General features: G+C 44.4%; 1 protein-coding gene and 1 pseudogene across 2 annotated transcripts in view; both read left to right on the top strand.

The window, feature by feature from the left end:
• MPP1 (MAGUK p55 scaffold protein 1) overlaps window positions 1-20,608 on the top strand; it is an 894,076-nt gene that overhangs the window by 115,618 nt on the left and 757,850 nt on the right. The window lies entirely within an intron of this gene.
• On the top strand, window positions 6,854-8,340 carry LOC309559859 (annotated as a pseudogene). Its single transcript has one exon. The product of its transcript is annotated as an uncharacterized misc_RNA (transcript).

The raw sequence follows: 20,608 nt of genomic DNA, 5'->3' as shown, positions 1-20,608 counted from the left end.
ATCAATCAACGGCACTTTATAGGCAGCAGTTGAGATAGTGTCCCGTGGTTCATGGCAGTTTTACCAAATGGGAATTTCGTCTAAGTCAAGTGGCAGACTAGTCTAGGGTCTGATGGTAGCAATTTAGTATAATATTCAACTATTAAGCCCCTAGTCATGTGTGATTAAAGCTCTAGTTGTAGGCCCCACCCACCACCTGAGACAATGGCCCTACATGTATACTGCCGTTCTTATAAACGGGACATGTGCAAGTTCAAATCCTCAAGCAGCCGCCTTCTCATTATTCATTTATTAAAGTTACATAAACTGAAGAAGCCTGTAATAACCAATCAACTTTCAGACTAGGTATTATTGTCATTATGGTTGCTTTGGGTTGCAAGCAGCAAATACAGATAATGCTCAAGCTAATGTGTTCTTGAAAATACCGTTTTACCAGATGGGAATATCCTTTGGAAGGTCAACTGGGAGACTAGGTTTTTTTAGATGATGGCTATTTAGAACAATGTTTGAACATGAATCCATTGATCATATGGTATGTCATGATATTACTACTCTGGTTTGACGCTCTACCCACCATATGAGATTCTAGCCTTGGGGGTATGATGGTGATCTCCCCCACGAGATGGTTGTGAGTTCAAATCTCACATTTCCAGTTTCGTTTATTTGTTGCTTTTGTACAAACTGCTGAAACTAATAGCAACCGATCCTCTTCATAGAAATTTCTAGCGCTTCTAGCAATTTAGTGTAATTTTCAACTATTAAGCCCGTAGTCATGTGGGATTTCAGAATATAAAAGCTCTAGTTTTAGGCCCCATCCACAATCTGAGACAATGGCCCTGCATGTATATTGCTGTTCTCACAAACATGAAATGTGCAAGTTCGAATCCTCAAGCGACCACCTTCTCATTATTCATTTATTACATTTCGAAGCCCATAATAACCATAAGTTAATAATAACCATAAGTTATTAAAGTTGCAGAAACCTGATGCAACCAATTCATTTTGAGACAAGATGTCCTTCTATATTGGTTGCGATGTGTTATTGCACTTTGTAGGCAGCAGTTGGGATAGTGCCCTGTGGTTTGTGGCAATGGACTCTTAAAGGTACAGTTTTGCCGGATTGGAATTTCCTGTAGGCCGAATGAGAGATTTGTCTAAGTCTGATGGTAGCAGTTTAGCAAATTGTGTGAATATCAATGCACTTGACATATGGTATTCCAATACATTAAAGGTCTAGTTTTGGACATCACTCACCATCTGAGGCAGTGGCCTTGTATGTAAGACTCTGGGTTAGCAAGTAAAATGGTTGCAAGTTCAAATCCACAGGTGACCACCTTTTCAGATTCATTTATTAAAAGGGCAGAAACCAAAAGCAACCAATCAACTTTCAGAGAGAGGACTTATCCTTTCTTATTAAATGCTATGGATTACTGCACTTTGGTGGCAACATTTAGGATAATGCCCTGTGGTTCATGGCAATGGACTCTTAAAAGTAATGTTTTACCAAATGGGAATTTCTTCTAAGCCAAGTGGCAGACTAGTCTAGTGTCTGATGGTAGCAATTTAGTAACATTTTCAAATATCAGCCCCCTAGTCCTGTGTTATTTCATGGTACTAAAGCCTTAATTTTAAGCCCCCCACCCACCAAATGAGACAATAGCCTTGCGTGTTATGCCACTGATCTCCCAAACGGTACATTCGCAAGTTCAAATCCTCAAGCAAACCACCTTTTCATGATTCATTTATTAAAGTTACATAAACTGAAGAAGCCTTTAATAACCAATCAACTCTCAGCAACCAATCCTCTTCGTAGCAATTTCTAGCAATTCTATCGCTTCTAGCAATTTAGTATAATATTCAACTATTAAGCCCCTAGTCATGCGTGATTTCAGAATATTAAAGCTCTGGATTTAGGCCCCACCCACCATCTGAGACAATGGCTCTGCATGTATACTGCTGTTCTCACTAACGAGAAATGTGCAAGTTCGAATCCTCAAGCAACCACGTTCTCCTTATTCATTTATTAAATTTCCAAATATTGAAGAAGCCCATAATAACCAATCAACTTTCAGAGTAGGTATTATTTCATTATGGTTGCTTTGGGTTATTGTACCCAATCAAAGGAACATATTCTTGAAAATACCGTTATACCAGATGGGAATATCCTTTGGAAGGTCAACTGGGAGACTAGGTTTTGTTAGATGATGGTTATTTAGCACAATGTTTGAACATGAATCCATTGATCATATGGTATGTCATGATATTACTACTCTGGTTTCCGGCCCCACCTACCACATAAGACATTAGCCTTGGGGGTATGGTGGTGATCTCCCAAATGAGATGGTTGTGAGTTCAAATCTTACCTTTCCACTTTCATTTATTTATTAATTTTGTACAAATTGCTGAAATTAAAAGCAACCAATCCTCTTCATAGCAATTTCTAGCAATTCTATCGCTTCTAGCAATTTAGTATAATATTCAACTATTAAGTCCCTAGTCATGTGTGATTTCAGAAGATTAAAGCGCTAGATTTAGGCCCCACCCACCATCTGAGACAATGGCTCTGCATGTATACTGCTGTTCTCACCAACGAGAAATGTGCAAGTTCAAATCCCCAAGCAACCACGTTCTCATTATTAAATTTCCAAATTTTGAAGAAGCCCATAATAACCAATCAACTTTCAGACTAGGTATTATTTCATTATGGTTGCTTTGGGTTATTGTACCCAATCAAAGGAACATATTCTTGAAAATACCGTTATACCAGATGGGAATATCTTTTGGTATGTCAACTGGGAGACTAGGTTGTGTTAGGATAGAAATTGTATCGCTTCTAGCAATTTAGTATAATGTTCAACTATTAAACCCTTAGTCATGTGTGATTTCAGAAGATTAAAGCGCTAGTGTTAGGCCCCGCCCACCATCTGAGACAATGGCTCTGCATGTATACTGCTGTTCTCACCAACGAGAAATGTGCAAGTTCGAATCCCCAAGCAACCACGTTCTCATTATTAAATTTCCAAATTTTGAAGAAGCCCATAATACCCAATCAACTTTCAGACTAGATATTATTTCATTATGGCTGCTTTGGGTTATTGTACCCAATCAAAGGAACATATTCTTGAAAATACCGTTATACCAGATGGGATTATCCTTTGGAAGGTCAACTGGGAGACTAGGTTGTGTTAGGATAGAAATTGTATCGCTTCTAGCAATTTAGTATAATGTTCAACTATTAAACCCTTAGTCATGTGTGATTTCAGAAGATTAAAGCGCTAGTGTTAGGCCCCGCCCACCATCTGAGACAATGGCTCTGCATGTATACTGCTGTTCTCACCAACGAGAAATGTGCAAGTTCGAATCCCCAAGCAACCACGTTCTCATTATTAAATTTCCAAATTTTGAAGAAGCCCATAATACCCAATCAACTTTCAGACTAGATATTATTTCATTATGGCTGCTTTGGGTTATTGTACCCAATCAAAGGAACATATTCTTGAAAATACCGTTATACCAGATGGGATTATCCTTTGGAAGGTCAACTGGGAGACTAGGTTTTGTTAGATGATGGCTATTTAGCACAATGTTTGAACATTAATCCATTGATCATATGGTATGTCATGATATTACTACTCTGGTTTGAGGCTTGGCTACCATATGAGACTATAGCCTTGGGGGTATGGTGGTGATCTCCCAAAGGAGATGGTTGTGAGTTCAAATCTCACCTTTCCAGTTTCTTTTATTTATTAATTTTGTACAAACTACTGAAGCTAATAGCAACCAATCCTCTTCATAGCAATTTCTAGCAATTCTATCGCTTCTAGTAATTTAGTATAATATTCAACTATTAAGCCCCTAGTCATGTGTGATTTCAGAAGATTAAAGCGCTAGTGTTAGGCCCCGCCCACCATCTGAGACAATGGCTCTGCATGTTTACTGCTGTTCTCACCAACGAGAAATGTGCAAGTTCGAATCCCCAAGCAATCACGTTCCCATTATTCATTTATTAAATTTCCAAAATGTATTAAATTTCCAAATTTTGAAGAAGTATTCTTAAAAATATAGTTTTACTAGATGGAAATATCCTTTGGAAGGTCAACTGAGAGACTAGTTTCTGTTAGATGATGGCAATTCAGTATATTTGAACATGAATCCACTGGTGATATGGTATGTCATGATATTAAAACTGCAGTGTGAGCTGCCTGAGACTATAGCCTTGGGGTTATGTTGGTGATCTCCCAAACGAAAGGTTCATCAGTTCAAATCCAGAGGTGGTCACGTTTTAACACTTATTTATTAACGTTGTATAAACTGTTGAAACCAATAGCAACCAATCTTCTTTTGAATCCTCTTCATATTGGTTGCTATTGGTTGCTATGGGTTACTACACTTTGCAGCTTGGATTTAGGATGTATAGGCACTGCTGGCAGGTTTGAGCATCCAGATCTGTGGCGCAGCATGTAGGGCGGTGAACGTGGAATCTGAAGGCCATGAGTTCGCTTCCCAAAGCAGATCAAACCAGGTGTCTACTAAGAGCTGTTTGGGGGCGGAACAGCAAGGTAGCAAAGGGGCGTCCCTGTGTAATGAGAGGTTAAGGCACAGACCTTCTCACTGTGTAACTATGATGTGGGTGACCCCCAGTAGGCCAAAGGGGGATATGATGGAACCAGGTGACTAAAGCCCCCCAGTAGGCCAAAGGGGGACATGATGGAACCAGGTGACTAAAGCCCCCCAGTAGGCCAAAGGGGGACATGATGAAACCAGGTGACTAAAGCCCCCCAGTAGGCCAAAGGGGGACATGATGGAACCAGGTGACTAAATAAAGCCCCCCAGTAGGCCAAAGGGGGACATGATGGAACCAGGTGACTAAAGCCCCCCAGTAGGCCAAAAGGGGACATGATGAAACCAGGTGACTAAAAAAGCCCCCCAGTAGGCCAAAGGGGGACATGATGAAACCAGGTGACTAAAAAAGCCCCCCAGTAGGCCAAAGGGGGACATGATGAAACCAGCTAACTAAAACTCCCCAGTAGGTAGGCCAAAGGGGAACATGATGAAACCAGGTGACTAAAGACCCCCAGTAGGCCAAGGGGGACATGATGGAACCAGGTGACTAAAGACCCCCAGAAGGCCAAAGGGGGACATGATGGAACCAGGTGACTAAAGACCCCCAGTAGGCCAAGGGGGGGCATGATGGAACCAGGTGACTAAAGCCCCCCAGTAGGCCAAAGGGGACATGATGAACCAGGTGACCAAAGCCCCCCCCCCCCCCCCCCAGTAGGCCAAAGGGGGAACGTGATGAAACCAGGTGACCAAGCCCCCCAGTAGGCCAAAGGGGGACATGATGGAACCAGGTGACTAAAGACCCCCAGTAAGCCAAAGGGGACGTGATGAAAAGAGGTGACCAAAGCTCCCCAGTAGGCCGAAGGGGAAGGCCAAGGAAGATGACAAATATACACTTTTTTTTACATTTTACCATAAAACTCATATTTTTTAGCAACATGCCCTTTTCCTTCACAGTATTCCTGCCCCCAGGCTTAGGGTCACAGACTCTCTCACGCCCCAACCACTGGTGGCCCGCACCACCAACACAATCAAGTCCTGACCACTTCATTGTGGTCTTTACAATTTCATCCGCCATCAATCTTTGGACATTGGTGGGAATTGAACCCACAACCTACTGGTTCAAACTTCAGGAGCCTACACACTGCGCCACAGAACCAGTAGATATCAGTAATAGTTGCTCGTGGACCTATATCATGGATCTAGGCTCTCTAAGCCGTTGAAACATAAAAGCTTTGCCTCATCAGGGAATCGAACCAACAAATCCAAGGCTTTATGCAGTGAACATCAGCACACTTACAACACGCACCACAGGCTCTGATCAGCAGTATTGCTGCTCTGTAGAGCTATATACTGAAACGGCACAATGAGAACAATTGAAACATATTTAGTGGCACATAAAACACTTTTTCCTGGCCAGCCCCACGTCAGCACACCTGGGTTTGCTCCTCCTGCGAACCCTCAGGACCACTCTTATCCTAGCTTATAAAAGAGGGCCCTCCCATTCCCTCTTGTTCTCCTTTTTTTGGTCTCCAGGCCACCTGAAGCAAGCTACAAGTGAGAATGGATCCCCCCCCTGCCGAACCTTCCCACCCAGGTTTAGCCTCTCCTGGTATTGGTAGGTCCAGACTGATAGAGGTAAATCCTCTTAAAACCCTGGACGCCCTGAGTGCCGGGGCTGCGGGCATGAATGGCTTAAAGAGCCTAATAGTATGGTGGAGAGGCTGTGGTGTGCTCAGCTCGTTTCCCCTCACCTGTTTGCAGCTATTAGGGATGCTCCGGCTGCTCTCCCTGGCTTATATATTCACTGGCAGTGATATCAGAGGAGGTGGAGCTCTGGGCGGTGGGTGTAGCCTAGCAACCGCCCTGCATAAGAGGGGAAGCCACAATGGCAGCGATGCAGAGAGCCATTTCATTTTCTGTCCATGTGCAGAGAGATAACTAGGTTCCATATGCTGTGTTTACTTCCTATGACTCACTCTCTCTCTCCTATCCTTGTCTGCCTTGTAGTAGCTCTCTGCTGCCACCCAGTGGTTCCCAGACTTGACAGTTTCTTCCTTTCAAGCTCGTCTACTCTCTGCTGCCACCTGCTGGTGCTGTCTATTCTATACAGGTAAGCAGTATCTTTTTATGAAAAAAAAAAAAAAAAGAGATGGAGCTAGAAAAAAGTGTCTTTTTATTTTTCTTATCTCTGTGTATTTAACATATTTCATCTAGATTTTATTAAGTTAGAGAAAGTTAGGGTGAGGGGAAACGGAGGAAATAAGCTTATCTTACGTTCCTCTTTTTTAGCATGAGCTCGCCAGCCACAGAAGGCACGAAGATCGTCGGAAAGGTAGGAGGGGGCTACGAGGGACTAGACGGTGAAAAGAGTGCATACACCATATTTAAAGGGTGTTTGTCTTTTAGGAGCAAGAGCCCTAAAAAGAAGCATTCGCATAAGGAAAAGACCCGCCAACGATCTGGTTCACCTCCACCTGAACCACGCTCTAGCCAGGCGCCTCAATCTCCGAGCAGGTCGCACGCTAGTAAGTCTCCAGACATGGAGCCAAGGAGGTCCAAAGGTCGACCCGCAGAGGGCTTATGTTGGGCCTGTACGGCTCCTGCTGCTCCTGGAAAACTCCTGTGTGCCGAGTGCATTAAAGATGTGGCCCCAGACAAGGAGGCAGAGGCAAACAAGATTAAAGAATACATCCACGAAGCCGTGGCAGATAGCATACACCTGGTGGCTAGTACAAGTACGCCTAGAAGCAGGCCTAAAACAGGGAGTAACCCAGAGTACAGAAAGGGATCACCGCCAGTGCTGGAAATTTCTTCAGGAACCTCTTCGGAATCAGAGGATCTAGAGGAACATATGTTTGATTTTCAGTTCATAGAACCATATGACACAGCGGTAAAGGAAGCCATAGAGTGGGAGCAAGACTCCCAGCCACCAGAAAAAGTAAGGAGATATTTCCCGACCCTGAAGAAGCAGGGAGCGGCTTTTCCTTTCATGACAGAAATACGAGAATTGTTGGAAGAAGAATGGGGGAAACCAGAGAAGAAAGCGAACACCCAGAATCGTTTTTCTAAGTTATACCCTTTTAAGACCGTGGATGCCGAGTTTTGGGAATCTCCGCCGGGGGTAGACGCAGCCCTACAGCGTTTGGCAAGGCAGATGTCTCTTCCTTTAGAAGACTCCGCAACCTTCAGGGACCCAATGGATCGACGGGCGGATGCTGATCTTAAAAAGATCTACTCGGTTGCTGGTATGGCCTGCCGCCCGAGCATAGCATTGGCCTCCATCTCCAGAGCCGTTAAGGTATGGGTCACGAATGTGGAGACCGCACTTAACTCAAGAGTAGAGAGAGCCAGGATTGTTACAGCTTTGGAATTAAATCTGACAGCAGCCTTCCTGGCGGAGGCCTCCATAGACCTCGTAAAGCTGTTAGGGAGGCTTATGGTGCACTCGGTGACAGCAAAGAGAGCCCTCTGGCTGCGGCACTGGGCGGCTGACAGTGCATCAAAACAGGCACTTTGCAATATTCCGTTTAACGGTAAGATACTTTTTGGAAAGACCTTAGAGGAAGCAATTAAGCGCGCAACGGGAGGTAAGACGGGACTCTTACCACAGAGAGCAAAGAAGATACAACCATCCTTCCGTCCAGGACAGACCGATTTCAGAAGAGCGCGTGAGGCAAGATCATATAGGCCTGGTCGAGAAGAACGCAGAGCTCCTTTTTGAGGGGTGTAAAGTCACGAGCTGCGCAAACGGCGAAGAAGGCCGAGAAGTCTTTTTGACGGTGCATCCGTCCGACCCCTCCAGGTGGGGGCCAGGCTGACGGCCTTTTGGAGGGTATGGACGGACGAAGTCAAGGACCAATGGGTCCAAAGTACGATAAAGACGGGCTACAAGATAGTCTTTCGGCAAAAACCACCGAACATATTTGTCCAGACAAGATGGCCACAGGACCAAAAGAAGCAAGAATTTTTAATAGGATATGTAGAAGAATTGTGTCAGAAACAGGCAGTCATACCAGTACCGCCACAACAGTAGGGAAGAGGCGTTTATTCCCCAATATTCTTGGTTCCCAAGGCATCGGGAGACCTCAGGCCAGTCCTGGATCTGAGATCGCTAAACTTATTCATCGAACCTCAGGGATTCAGGATGGAGTCCATATATACGATTATATCAGTGATACAGCCAGACGATTGGATGATATCAATCGATCTCGCAGATGCATATCTGCACATTCCAATCAACAAACACCACCAGAGGTATCTGAGGTTCACTTTGGGAGAAGACCATTATCAATTCAGATGCTTGCCTTTCGGAATCAGCACGGCTCCCAGAGTCTTCTCCAAGGTTCTGTTAGCCACCATTGCAAACATTCGTCTAAAAAGGATAAGGATCTACCACTACTTGGACGACATTCTGGTGGTAGCCCAATCAATTACAGAATTAACGCGACATCGCGATCAAGTATTACAAATTCTCGCCAATTTTGGTTGGCTGGTGAATGCTCAAAAGAGTCAATTAATACCATCTCGAAGAATGGAGTACCTGGGCCTAATATTCGATACACAAAAGGGACGGATCTTCTTACCCAATCGCAAGGTGGCCGAACTGATGGCTTGTATCGACAGCATAATGAGTGCTCCTGCACTATCAGCAAGAGACTGCATGACACTTCTAGGAATGTTTACGGCAGCGACCCCTGCAGTACCTTGGGCAAGATTCCATGCAAGAGCTTTTCAGACGTCATTCCTTTGTCAGTGGGATGGCGCATCCTTAGATCAGAGGATCAGGTTGCCAACTCGAATCCGCCAGAACCTAGTATGGTGGAGTTCACCGGACAGCCTGTTGCGAGGCATGCCCCTCAGCCCAGGGGAGTGGATAACAATAACTTCGGATGCCAGTCTCCGGGGCTGGGGGGCCCACTGCCTCGGCAGGCAGATTCAGGGCAGATGGCAAACAATCGAGACAAGACACTCCAATCTCCTGGAGTTGCAAGCAGCCTTCCTAGCCCTGCGTGCTTTCGAAGACTTGATTCAAGGAGCCCAAGTCCAACTAAGGTTGGACAATCAAACGGCAGTCTCCTACATAGCCCGACAAGGAGGAACCAGAAGCCTCTCTTTACTGCAATTGACAACCAGAATTTTTGTCTGGGCCGAGACACGCCTGGAGGCCCTGACAGCGATCTACATTCCAGGCAGACAGAACATCCTTGCAGATCAGCTGAGTCGGAATTTCCCTACCAGCAGCGAGTGGGCGGTCAACAGATGCTACCTGGAACCAATTTTCGCCGAATGGGGAACACCCTCTGTGGATCTAATGGCAACATCAGAGAATGCACAGCTGCCAAAATTTGTAACAAGGTTCAAGAACCAGAAAGCGATAGCACAAGATGCATTCTCAATTCCATGGACGTTCCCACTAGTATACATCTTCCCTCCGTTTCCACTCATTTTGAAGACATTATTGAAAATCGCAAAAGAGGGGACACATGCCATCCTCATACTACCCTTCTGGCCTCGAAGACCCTGGTTTCCATTGCTATTACAGATGGCGGCAGCCCCGCCAATAGCGCTGCCCCTGAAGAAAGACCTATTGAAACAGGGACAGTGGACACATCAGAATCCAGGGAGGCTGCAACTAGCGGCTTGGCTCTTGAATCGGCCAGATTGCGGTCGCAGGTACTCTCCGAGGAAGTAATCACCACATTATTGAGGGCAAGGAAGGCATCTACAAATTCTACATATACAAGAGTGTGGGAGAGATTTGTAACCTTTGCTACAGAACGGGGCTTTTCCCCGTCCATGCCAGAGATCAAGAATGTACTAAGCTTCTTGCAAACAGCCCTAGAAGTGGGCTTGGCCTACAATACAATCAAAGTACAAGTGTCTGCATTATCAGCATTCACAGGTCACAGGTGGGCAGAAGAACCCCTAATAAGACAATTCCTCAAAGCGACAATGAGAATACGGCCTCCGAGAAAGAACCTCTTCCCAACTTGGGACTTGGGCATAGTGCTAAAAGCCCTGCTCCAACCTCCGTTCGTCCCCACCGAGACATGCCCCTTGTGGTTCTTAACATCAAAAATAGCCTTTCTTACAGCTATCACATCAGCCAGAAGGGTTTCTGAACTAGCAGCCTTTTCTTGCAGACAGCCATTTTGTCTTGTTCTGGCAGACAAAGTTATCCTGCGGCCCTCACCAGCCTTAATATCTAAGGTAGTCTCGGACTTCCACTTAAATTGGGAATCGATCCTACCAAGTTTCACACAACCACCAGAACAGACAGATGAGCTAGACCTGAGGCCACTAGATATGGTCAGCTTATTTGAGACATACCTACAACGCACCCAGCAAATACGAAAGTCAGATGGCCTATTTATTCTGCCAGCAGGTCCTAGAAGAGAGGAAGCTGCATCAGCAAGACTCATATCGACTTGGATTACCAGGACAATTAACCTGGCATACAAGCAACAGGGCCTAGCTCCTCCATAAATATTACGTGCGCACTCAACTAGAGGTGTGGCGACCTCATGGGCAGCACTCGCCAAAGTGTCGGTGGAGGAAATATGCAAGACAGCCAGCTGGAGCTCCTGTGGGACCTTCGCCAGACACTATAACTTGGACGTGATGTCAACCAATACAACAAGATTTGGAACGGCAGTAGTGACGGCACCTTTACAAACGAAATAAAGTCTATTCATAGAGCATTAAAACGGACTGTTCTTTTATGTCATTATCCCGCCCTACATAGCTAGGTAAATCCCAGGTGTGCTGACGTGGGGCTGGCCAGGAAAATGGAACATTGTTACCAATACTTACCGTAATTTTCCTTTCCTGGCCAGTCCTCACGTCAGCACAACCTTGGAACCCTCCCTAAGTGGCCTGTCACCGCTAAATACAGAACAAGAGGGAATGGGAGGGCCCTCTTTTATAAGCTAGGATAAGGGTGGTCCTGAGGGTTCGCAGGAGGAGCAAACCCAGGTGTGCTGACGTGAGGACTGGCCAGGAAAGGAAAATTACGGTAAGTATTGGTAACAATTTTCCATTATTGTTACCAAATTAGATTTGAACTAAGAAATCCAAGGCTTTTGGCATCCAAAGCCAGCACACCAACATGACGCTCCACAGGCTCTAGCCAGCAAAACATCTTCTCTATAGAACTATATACCAAATACAACATGATGAGAACAAGTGAAAAATATTTGGTGACTCATGAAACCTAAAAACAGGTTTTCGGCACACAGATCTGAACACACAACCACGAAGCTGCAAGATAAGCGCTCTACACGTTGAGCTACATCAAAAACGCAGCCATTTGCTCAGCAGACCTTTCTATTTTCCAGGTCTTCATAAATGCAGTGCTCATTTTATTGGCCGAAAATTAGTGCTGGGTTAGAGATTTACTAACCAGTAAAGCAAAAAGTAAGGGGTGCAGCTTCCAAAATTAGACGCCAGTGGTGGCTACCATTATTTTTTTTATGATCCTGGCAGGTTATCTTTTTGGGTACAAGCCCAGATAGAAAGCATCCACATGGACATTGGATGCAAAGCACATCCAGAAGTTGAATTTATATTGGCCAACAACATTGCTCCCCTGGCAGAAAGCTATTGGCATGAGTGCCTAGTCCAGGCCAATAAATTAATGTGACCGTTCAGATAAAAAAGGAAATAAAGTCTTGAAAAAAAAAAAGATTTTTGTTTACCTGCAAAGTAAATGCATACTAGCACATTATGTGACACTTACCTGCAAAAGAAGCCCACGTTGTCCCCGCTGGAGGCCGCATCCATCTTCCCCCGTCTTCCTTCGGGGTCTGCGGACTCCGGCTGTGCTACTGGCCTGACCTGTGTGACTTTATTCCTGCGCATGAGTGTGGGAGCCGCTGGTAATGGCACAGAGCTCTGAAGAAATGGCATGGGCGGCCTTCCTATTAGTAATGGGGAATATCTGAATATATTGCATGGGGCAATTCCTGTACTAATGGGGAATATCTGAATATATTGCATGGGACAATTCCTGTACTAATGGGGAATATCTGAATATATAGCATGGGACAATTCCTGTACTAATACGTAATATATGAATATATAGCATGGGGCAATTCCTATACTAATGGGCCATTAGTATAGGAATTGCCCCATGCTTTATATCCATATATTACCTATTAGTACAGGAATTGTCCCATGCAATATATTCTCAGATATTCCCCATTAGTACAAAAATTGTCCAATGCAAGCACACCAGATAAACTTGGATGGATGGACTTCTGCCTAGGTCTTCTTACTTATTACCTATTAGTACAGGAATTGCCCCATGCAATATATTCAGATATTCCCCATTAGTACAGGAATTGCCCTATGCAATATATTCAGATATTCCCCATTATTAATATACTAATTACTATATATGAATATATAGCATGGGACAATTCCTGTACTTATAGGTAATATATGAATATATAGCATGGGACAATTCCTGTACTAATAGGTAATATATGAATATATAGCATGGGACAATTCCTGTACAAATACGTAATATATGAATATATAGCATGGGGCAATTCCTATACTAATGGGCCATTAGTATAGGAATTGCCCCATGCTTTATATCCATATATTACCTATTAGTACAGGAATTGCCCCATGCAATATATTCAGATATTCCCCATTAGTACAGGAATTGCCCCATGCAATATATTCAGATATTCCCCATTACTAATGGGGAATATCTGAATATATTGCATGGGACAATTCCTGTACTAATAGGTAATATATGAATATATTGCATGGGACAATTCCTGTACTAATAGGTAATATATGAATATATAGCATGGGACAATTCCTGTACTAATAGGTAATATATGAATATATTGCATGGGACAATTCCTGTACTAATAGGTAATATATGAATATATAGCATGGGGCAATTCCTGTACTAATAGGTAATATATGAATATATAGCATGGGACAATTCCTGTACGAATAGGTAATATATGAATATATAGCATGGGGCAAAATGTGGATTATTTGAAGAGGTGACTATGAATACTTTTTCAAGGCACTGTGCCTTGATTACTGAAGGCCCCTTTCACACCTGTGTGACCTCAAAGTTATGCAATTTTTTGCCACGAAGCAATGCCTATTACATTTTTCATTTTGCGCCCCCCCCCCCCAAAAAAAAACAAAGCCGCTACTACCTATAGGTACAAACAGTACTCAGGAGTTTACAACTACTGTAAAACAGATCTCTGCAATGCCCGATGAACATATGGGCTTTCCAATCTGAACATACAATATTTCACAAAAGTGAGTACACCCCTCACATTTTTGTAAATATTTTATTCTATCTTTTCATGTGACAACACTGAAGAAATGACACTTTGATACAATGTAAAGTAGTGAGTGTACAGATTGTATAACAGTGTAAATTTGCTGTCCCCTCCAAATAATTCAACACACAACCATTAACCACTTTAAGACTGCAAGGATTTGCCCCCTTGCTGACCAGGCCCTATTTTGCGATTCAGCACTGCATTCTTTTAAACGGACAATTGCGCGGTCGTGCGGCACTGTACCCAAATAAAATGGACGTCCTTTTTTTCCCACAAAAAGAGCTTTCTTTTGGTGGTATTTGATCACCTGTGCTATTTTTATTTTTTGCGTTATAAACAAAAAAAGAGCGACAATTTTGAAAAAAAAAAAAAAAAAAACAATATTTTTCACATTCTGCTATAGGACATTCCCAAAAAAAAAAAAGGAAAAATAAATTTTTTTTTAACGTTTTAGGCCAATTTGTTTTCTGCTGCATATTTTTGGTAAAAAAAAAAAAAAAAAAATCGCAATAAGCGTATTTTGATTGGTTTGCGCAAAAGTTATTGCATTTACTAACAAAGGGAAAGATTTATGTCATTTTTATTGTTTTTTTTTTTTTTTTTACTAGTAATGGCGGTGATCCCGCAAAAAAAAAAAAACGCAGATTGCCGCCATTACTAGTAAAAAAAAAAAAAACAATAAAAATGACATAAATCTTTCCCATAGTTAGTAGACACAATAACTTTTGCGCAAACCAATCAAAATACTCTTATTTTTACCAAAAATATGTAGCCGGAAACAAATTGGCCCAAAATGTTAAAAAAATAGATTTTTAAATTTTAATTTTTTTTTTTTGGGGAATTTCCTATAGCAGAATGTGAAAATCATTGTTTTTATTTTTTTAAATTGTCGCTCTTTTTTAGTTTATAGAGCAAAAAATAAAAATCGCACAGGTGATCAAATACCACCAAAAAATAGCTTTATATGTGGGGAAAAAAGGACGTTAATTTTATTTGGGTGCAGCGTCGCACAACCGCGCAACTGTCCGTTAACCACTTAAGCCCCGGAAAATTTTACCCCCTTTCCGACCAGGGGGTATTTTGCGATTCGGCACTGCGTGACTTTAACGGACAATTGTGCGGTCGTGCGACGCTGTACCTAAACGAATTTGACATCCTTTTTTTCCCACAAACAGAGCTTTCTTTTGGTGGTATTTGATCACCGGTGCGATTTTTTTGATCACGCGCTATAAACAAAAAAAGAGCGTCAATTTTGCAAAAAAAACAATATTTTTCACATTTTTTTATATGAAATTCCCCCCCCCAAAAAAATGTAAAAATCAAAATTTTTTAACATTTTCGGTCAATTTGTTTTATGCTACCTATGTTTGGTAAAAAACGTATTTTGATTGGTTTGCGCAAAAGTTATCGCGTTTACTAACAAAGGGAAAGATTTTTGTCATTTTTGTTGTTTTTTTTTTAACGCGTAATGGCGGCGATCTGCGATTTTTTTTTGCGGTACTGCGACATTGCGGCGGACAGATCGGACCCTTGACTGACATTTTTGACACTTTTGGGGTTACCAGTGACATTTCTACAGTAATCAGTGCTATACATATGCACTGTTACTGTAAAATTACACTGGCAGTGAAGGGGTTAACTTTATTTGAGAGGGAGGGGCTATGTGTGTCCCTAGGGGCGTGATTCTAACTGTGATTGGCTGTGGCTTTAGCTGTAGTTACACTGATCAACGGTCCTACATAGTAGAACCGAATGATCAGTGTTTCTACACAGGCGAGAATGACAGGCGGCTTGTTTACATTAGCCGCCTGCCTTTCTCCCTCTCCCCCGCCGATCGCCGAGTGAGCGGCGGACATCGGGTCCGCCGGTCACAAGCGCGGGGGGGGGGGTCCGTGACCGCGCGGGAGCACGCCGCCGGCGGCGCGCGCTCGCTCCCCAGAGCCTCACAGGCTAGTGACGTATATATACGTCACTTTGCCTGTGGGGGCTGACCGCCGCAGTATATTTACTTGCAGCGGTCGGCAAGTGGTTAAAGTAACGCAGTGCCGAATTGCAAAATAGGGCCTGGTCATTAAGGGGGCAAATCCTTCCGGTCCAGAAGTGGTTAAAAGGGATTATGCTGTGGACCTCCAATATTATTTTTTACATATACCACACGGAGAATATCTGAGAATATAATATAATAATATAAAATATAATAATAAATATAAAATTATATATTTATATATATATATATATATATATATATATATATATTAAAATATATATAAGAATATCTAAGGACGAGGATTGGAGAGGACGTATTACAGCATATGTGAAGCCGTAGCCAAGGAATTGTATTTCACGCTATAATTGTATAGCAGTAAGGCGAGCGGCTTGAACACTGAAAGGTGTCACCCACACTGAAGATCTGCACTTTGTTGCATTGTGGTCACCGGATTGAGCCCCTTTATTCATCCAGCTACTGACATCAGTCACTGTTTTGTTGCAGCACATTTATTCATTTATTTTTGCATTGGTATTTATTTGCACCCGTTGTCACCTGTAAAAGCACTTTTGCACTTTGACAGATCTAGTCACCGCTGTTTTATTTGATTTATTCACGTCGCACCTTAGGCGAAGAAGATCGCATTAATATCACCTTTATATTTTCCTTATCTATACATTGTTATTTATTCTTGGTTTGTATTGATTATTTATTTGTAGCACCCTCCTAGGTAGGTGCTAGGCAAACACATCTATTGCTCCTTCTGCCCATTAGGGTGCCTGATCTGTTAGGTTGCCCGTTGCATGTCTCTAGGTGTGATTCACTGGGTCTGAGGGAGTGTCCCCACTGCATCCAATGAGGGAGCTCGTTGGACAGTGGAGGAAACCCAGCCAGTGACACATCAGGTTTTATGGCAGTCCCAGTGGGAAGGCACCACCGCAGTGCATCCTGGGATTGACCATAAATACTGAGGGGACATGCGACAGGGCGTCTTTGGCGGGAGGCACAGAGTCCCAGGAGGAGGTGGACGGCTGCCTCTCCTCCTGCAGGTGTGAGGAAGGTGGTCTTAGGCAAGTCGGCCTAGTGAACCCGGTGTGGAGCTGAGCTGCAGAAGATCCAGCGGAGCTGCTGGCAGAGTCTCTCGGGAAAAACAGTGTCCAAGAGATTTTCCAAAGGGTCGGCCCAGGAAGGGGGGCCACTCCAAAGAAGTCAGAGGACCAAGGAGCCAGCTCACACAGAGAGTGATACAGGAAAGGGGGTGCCGTGTAGAGAACCCTGAAGAATAGGAACAAAGGGGGTGCCAGGAAGGGGGTGCCAGGAAGGGGGGCCACTCCAATGAAGTCAGGGGGATCAAGGAGCTAGCCCACGCAGGAAGCGTTACAGTAAAGGGGGTGCCGTGTAGAGAACCCTGAAGTATAGGAACAAAGGGGGTGCCAGAAAGGGGGGCCACTCCAATGAAATCAGGGGGATCAAGGAGCTAGCTCACGCAGGAAGCATTATAGTAAAGGGGGTGCCGTGTAGAGAACCCTGAAGAATAGGAACAAAGGGGGTGCCAGGAAGGGGGGCCACTCCAATGAAATCAGGGGGATCAAGGAGCTAGCTCACGCAGGAAGCGTTACAGTAAAGGGGGTGCCGTGTAGAGAACCCTGAAGTATAGGAACAAAGGGGGTGCCAGGAAGGGGGGCCACTCCAATGAAATCAGGGGGATCACAGAGCTAGCTCACGCAGGAAGCGTTACAGTAAAGGGGGTGCCGTGTAGAGAACCCTGAAGAATAGGAACAAAGGGGGTGCCAGGAAGGGGGGCCACTCCAATGAAATCAGGGGGATCACGGAGCTAGCTCACGCAGGAAGCATTACAGTAAAGGGGGTGCCTTGTAGAGAACCCTGAAGAATAGGAACAAAGGGGGTGCCATGAAGGGCCCTGAAGATTGTTCTGCAGTACAGTACAGCGTATCAAAAACAGTTCATTAACTACTACTTCACTGCTACTGACAAGGTGAAGCAGCGGCCTTGCCGCACTCAGTATTTTCTAGTCGTCCCAGCAAATTGTGCATAATTCATGCAAGTTGGAGTATCCCACTCATTCCCTTCTCCCATCCAAGTTCTCAATAAAAACACAAAAACCAAAGCTCCCAGAATGTTTCCTGACTGAGCCAACACACTTTGAAAATGCTGAACTGTCATGTTGTTGCTAATGGTAACCCAGGGGAACCCATAACCAGCAGCTCCCAAGGGAGTAGTGTTACATATTTATTTATTCATCACATGCACTCTATTCATTATTTTTCCCATGCATTGTGAACATTCACCACGTTAACATTTGCACAGTCATTTTGCACCGTTCAGCAATATAGCCAAATAGCGCAGCACCCCATTGCACATAAAGCGAAGGATTGCTACTTACACCAGTGAGACCGTCCTCTCCTCAGAGGCGACCTTCTCACCATATTATCTCTAACTGCACATTCTTGTAGAAATTCTCTTCAATCCCGGCCCTCTCAGGGCACACTTGACTCTATGTTCCATTGTTATTCCTGAAACAGGTAACAATTAGACCGTGCCAAGCTAACTATCTAATGCCTCGTACACACGCAACGATTTTCCGCCGACTGGTCGTCCGTCTTTTGTCCAGAGTGGCGTTTTGTTGGTTGGAATGTGCCTAGACTGCACTGGACTTTTGTCGACCGACAAAATTCTACTACAGTAGAATTGATGTCATGTGTTGGTTTTCTTTCTTTGTGTTCTTTCTTCTCTGACCATGCCCAGTCTTGCTCATAAGATTTTTCCCTGTCGATCTGTACTGACTGCACGAAAATCGGACGTGTTTTGACGGAGGACAAAAATTTTATAGCCTGCACATAAAAGTCCGAGCCGGCCGAAAAGTCGGAGTCGGTTGTCGGAAGCATCATACTAACAAGCCGAAAATCGGCAGATTGGTCGTCGGACGAAAATTCCCTGCCGAATTTCGACGCGTGTGTACGAGGCTTCACACTTTCATTTCAATTCTCTCCAAGAATCATTTTGGGGAATAAATAATAAGCACAGTCCCTTCTCGACACTAGGACACTGACTCTCTTTGTATTATAGTCAGACCCACAAGTTCAGAACAAAGACATGCAGAGTCCACCCCACTGGTGTTCACAGTGTCCTTTCCTTCTGTAACACCGAGGCAACACGTCTTCTTCTGCGACGACAAGCAATATTGATGGAGCCTGAGCAAGCTTGTCCAACTTGTGAGTTTTGTATATCTCTTCGAGGGGTCCCCTACACTGGCATCCCTCCTCTGAAGAGACCATGAGTCACTACCTCCTCCTCGAGGCAGTAATTCACATAAAGGTCTCTCAACTGGCCCACTGGCCCAACAGGATCTTCACAAAGTGTCCTTTGAATAAAGTATCTTTGTAAAGGAACCCTCTTCTTCTGTACTCTTTGCTCCTGGCCCGTTGGCCCAAGTTTCTTCTCAAAGTGTCCCTTGACATGTTCCAATGAGTGATCCTGGCCCATTGGCTCAAAGGATCTTGATAGAACATTTGGTAAGGATGGCTTCTGATAACAACTGAAGCATGACACTAATGCCTCGTTTCCACTGAGCGGAACGGTTCGGGGCGGTACAGTTTGGAAGGGTTAGAATGGTCCGGTCTATTCAGGTGAGCGTTTCCACTGCAAGTCGGGCCACCAGGGGCCATGCTGGGTTTACACCAAATGAGGTGTTTGTTTTGAGCTCTCATTTGACGTGAGCATTGAAGTTTTCCTGTCCGCCAATCAGTGGAATCTATCGTGTGATGCCAGTAGCTCCGCCCTAACCATACCGTACCATTTCCTATGGCCCTACATCTGAAGGAGGATCAGGAATGGTGCGGTTTGGTTCGGTTGTATGGACCACTTTCATAATGGAAACACTCAAATTAGCGTACCGAACCGACCCAAAACGATCCGATCAGTGGAAACGAGGCATTAGTGACTAATGAAGTCCTCTGGACTGTTGTGAGTTAGAGGGTCGACCCTCTTTTGATGGTACTACACAGTGGTAGCAGTTCTGCTGACTCCCAATCCCTTTTGCAAGGATAGAAGGGAAATGGGGAAACATGGGAATAGGGTTTTTAACCCCAAAAACAACTTGAACTTTGAACATAACTGAAACTTCGGGCTCTCCAGCCCCTTTTCTTCTCAAAGAACTGTTGGGCTAGCCAGCCTCGTAACAGCAATGTCTCTACAGGGCTGGGATCCTGCACTCTTAACCACTTACCGACCGCTCACATGGATACTACTGCGGCAAAGTGGCTCGATTCCGTCCAGCGACGTAGACCTACGTCGCTGGACTCCTCCCCTTGTGGGCGGCGCGCGCGCCGCCGGAGGCTCGCTCCCGCTGTATTCAGTCACAGCGGGTGTCGGGCCAGGGGAGGAGCGGCGGTGATCACAGCCGCTCTTCCCCGATCGTCGGGGGATCGAGTGTGGAGATCTGCCCGCTTGTGTAAACAAAGCGGGCGGATCTCCTAAGTGACAGGCAGGGTCAGATTGCAGGGTTCAGCATAGCTGAACATGCGATCTGTCCCTGTGTCACACAGTCCCCTCCCCCCACACACGTTAGCAAGCACCAGGCATACATTAACCCCTTGATCACCAATAAAAATTAACCCCTTCCCTGCCAGTGTAATTTTTACAGTAACAGTGCATATGTATAGCACTGATTACTGTAGTAATGTCACTGGTACCCCCAAAAGTGTCAAAAATGTCA

Source organism: Pelophylax lessonae (genome assembly GCF_965119305.1).
Source record: "Pelophylax lessonae genome assembly, chromosome: 7".
NCBI lineage: Eukaryota > Metazoa > Chordata > Amphibia > Anura > Ranidae > Pelophylax > Pelophylax lessonae.
Note: the sequence above shows the minus strand (reverse complement) of the source record. Positions and strands in the feature narration are given on the sequence as shown.